Source organism: Hordeum vulgare, chromosome 2H, assembly GCF_904849725.1.
Source record: "Hordeum vulgare subsp. vulgare chromosome 2H, MorexV3_pseudomolecules_assembly, whole genome shotgun sequence".
NCBI lineage: Eukaryota > Viridiplantae > Streptophyta > Magnoliopsida > Poales > Poaceae > Hordeum > Hordeum vulgare.
The window spans coordinates 32,869,793-32,873,241 of record NC_058519.1 but is presented as its reverse complement, the minus strand read 5'-3'; the positions used below and the strand labels follow the sequence as shown (position 1 = coordinate 32,873,241).

Sequence of the window (3,449 nt, the reverse complement as noted above, 5' to 3'; positions counted from 1 at the left end):
TGGCGCATATTGCAACAATTTCGAAGTGAGGCACTAGACATAGACATTGTTGCAAACAAATGGCTTTGTGTTGCGACAAAACATGTATTGGTTGTAATAGGGCGATGTTTTGCCTCACCTTCATTGTGTTGCAATAACTATTATATATTGCGACAAATTGTGCAATCATGGTAATATCTACAGCATGTTGCAACAATCCCCTAGTGTTGCAAAAAAAGAGCAATAGAACATATCTGCATTTTCATCTTAATTATAGACACATAATTAATATTTGGATTTATAGATGTTAAGTGAAGATTTTGCAAGTTTTAAGGAGGAATTAAAGTATTTATTAATTACATAAATTTTAAGTAACCAAAACAATGAACAAAGTTTACAAATGGATATAACACATTTTTTGCTAAAAATACCAATTTTACTTTTCTGATAGGAATGCATATTTTATTTTGGAACTAGGGTGTTTTATCCCAAACAAGGACTTGTGGGATAGAAATAAAAACAAAGTGGTGCAAGGCTTTTGTTCAACACGGTGCACCTTGTTCTGTTCTGTGCAGCATGGAGTGCTAGCACAGAATATGACTATAGGCCTTCACCAAATATACCAAAATCTACCTTTTCATGTGCAATGCTACACATGTAGGATATTGCCTTTGTGATATCTGCATAGATTTGTAGTGCTCGACGGCAGTGTCGAACTTTGGAAGATAATTTTTTATTGTTGAAACAGTAGTTTTTTAAAGCCTGTCTTTCTACAGTTTGATCTTTCGACCCGCTTTTGTGTGTGCTGGTGGTTGGTTTGTTGTTAACATAAATGTCCATTATCACATATTTTGTTTTTGTTTCAGTCCAGTGGTTGCTTTCCTGGATGCATTCATCCAACCACTGTGCCGCTGCTCCGAATCTCGGATACAGGTTACGGGTATCTGTGTTTGAACTTTGAAGGGAGGGCTATATATCATTCTGAGAAGTTGTTTCTGGCTGGCGTGGCATGTTGACCTCCACCACGTCGGACAAGAGTCATGGCACGTAAGATAACATTTTCTTCTAGTTTTCCACGTAGGATATATAGTTGGCTGAAGCGAATACTAGACGCAATCACGCAACCACATAGATCGTCAGTTCATCCCACCACCTACCACCTACCACCTTCCTGCTCCCACCTTCCTCCGCTCCGATCTCCATGGAAGCCACCGCCGCCTGCTCCTCGGCCTCCCTCGCGCGGACCCTCGCCTCCTCGCCGCTTCCCCACCACTGCCGCAGCCGTGTGCGTGTGACAGAGCGGCGGGGAGGGGGAGGGCGGTGGTGGCCGCGGCGGCCTCCACGAGCAACTACGTGGTGCCGCTGGACGCCGCACCGTCGGGGATCACGCGCCCGCTCGTCGAGATCCTCCGCGATCTCAACAAGCGCGTCCCGGAGACCATCGTCCTCCCCGCCTCCCGCCGCGCCTCCGCTTCCGACCCCGTCATCCCATGGTACCTCTCCCTCTCTCTCCCTCTCTCTGCTCGAGATCCAGTCGAATGCGCGCTGCGTCGGAGAGATTTACTATGTACGAGAGGTTGATTGACCGCCCGCGTAACTCAGGCCGGTCCACCAACCATAGATAGGCACATGGATCCTTCCTCCCACTCATGGTAACCTCACGCATTCTCCTGATCACTGATGGGTTCCCATTCCTCTGCCAGTTACCATGCCAACCGGATGCTCAGCTTCTACGCCCCCGGTGAGCCTCCCCCCATTTGCTCAACTCTAAAGATGCTCACATATGGTTTGTGATTCGAGTCGAGTGGGTCGATTCATGTTGGTTTGTTTGCTTCGCTCTGTTTATTTATGGTTGCTACTTGTTCCGACTACTTATATATCTAATCTGTTTATTTGAGTGGGACGGCACATAGGCATTGTGCTTGTATATCTAATCTCACCGGTTGATTTCACCTATTGTGTTTCTACTTGAAATGTGATTTCACCTATTGTGTTGTTTCTACTTGAAATGTGATTTCACCTATTGTGTTGTTTCTACTTGAAATGCGATTTCACCTATTGTGTTGTTTCTACTTGAAATGTGATTTCATCTATTGTGTTTCTACTTCAACTTGAAATGTGATTTCACCTATTGTGTTTCTACTTGAAGTGTGATTTCATCTATTGTGTTTCTACTTGAAGTGTGATTTCACCTATTGTGTTTCTACTTGAAGTGTGATATCACCTATTGTGTTTCTACTTGAAATGTGATTTCACCTATTGTGTTCCTACTTGAACTGTGATTTCACCTATTGTGTTCCTACTTGAACTGTGATTTCACCTATTGTGTTCCTACTTGAAGTGTGATTTCACCTATTGTGTTTCTACTTGAAATGTGATTTCACCTATTGTGTTTCTACTTGAAATGTGATTGACGTGCTAACTGTTTGCTCTTTATGGTATTCTTGGATTTGTGCCCTGCTTCCAGGCTGGTGCGGAGAGGTCCGTGATGTTATTTACAATGAAAATGGAAAGGTGACCGTGGTGTATCGTGTCACGATACGAGGAATAGATGGAGAGGTAACTGACTAACTACTATCTCTTGTTTGTGATGACGGTCAACATATTGCAAAGACTAACATCATACAGTATGAATTAGTTTAATGGATCAATCATGAACTGCCTATTTATAAATCTCTTTTAGTTTAGGATTTAACCTTACAAGGTATACATGGATTGGAAGGGTTATTAAGACTAGGGTTGCTGGGGTTGGGACAAATATCCTAGAAAATCTCAGATTTAGGAAATTCACTTGGTTGGCAGAATGATTGAGTATGTTGGCCTGTAAACTGAGTGACTTGGGTTGCTGGGGTTGGGACAAATAAACTGAATTCAGGAATTCAGATACATTTGTGAGTTCACCCCATATGCTTGTGGCATCCAATGTCAAGTTGCAGGAGCCCCTGCCTATCTGTCTCTGCCCATCCCAGGGGTAAATCAATTATTTTCTGTTTCTTCCAGGCATTAGTTTTAACTTGGAACCGACAACATCTGTCATTTCCCAGCTGTGTCTGTATCCAAAGTACAGAGTACATGCTCCCCTGGTCCACCAAACAGATATTGTTTGAGTTTATGAATCCAGTTTGCTGAGTTATATTAATTAAGGAGGAGATAAATGGTATATTCCACTTTCAGCATGTTAATCAGGCTCATAACCACTCTGTGCAATACAAATCAACACTAGATGGTCAATAATCCATAACTACAAACTGAAGATCTGAAGTTTCTGTGGAGTGTGGAGTGTGGAGACATTGTAGTATAGTACTCTGATAACATTTACTATTAATGGGTGTATTTATCTTGTGATGTTTCAAACACAGGAATAAGTATTTAAAACTTGTCCAATGTCCGTGTCCATCAGACTTTGATTCAGATCCATCTTTCTGTATGTTGCTGTTTTATTTGCCAATCCATTACATCAAATTTATCAG

The 3,449-nt window shown here is 42.3% G+C and overlaps 1 pseudogene; it reads left to right on the top strand.

The window, feature by feature from the left end:
* The first annotated feature begins 1,078 nt into the window (after nucleotides 1–1,078).
* LOC123429415 lies at nucleotides 1,079–2,728 on the top strand (annotated as a pseudogene).
* Nucleotides 2,729–3,449: the final 721 nt, after the last annotated feature.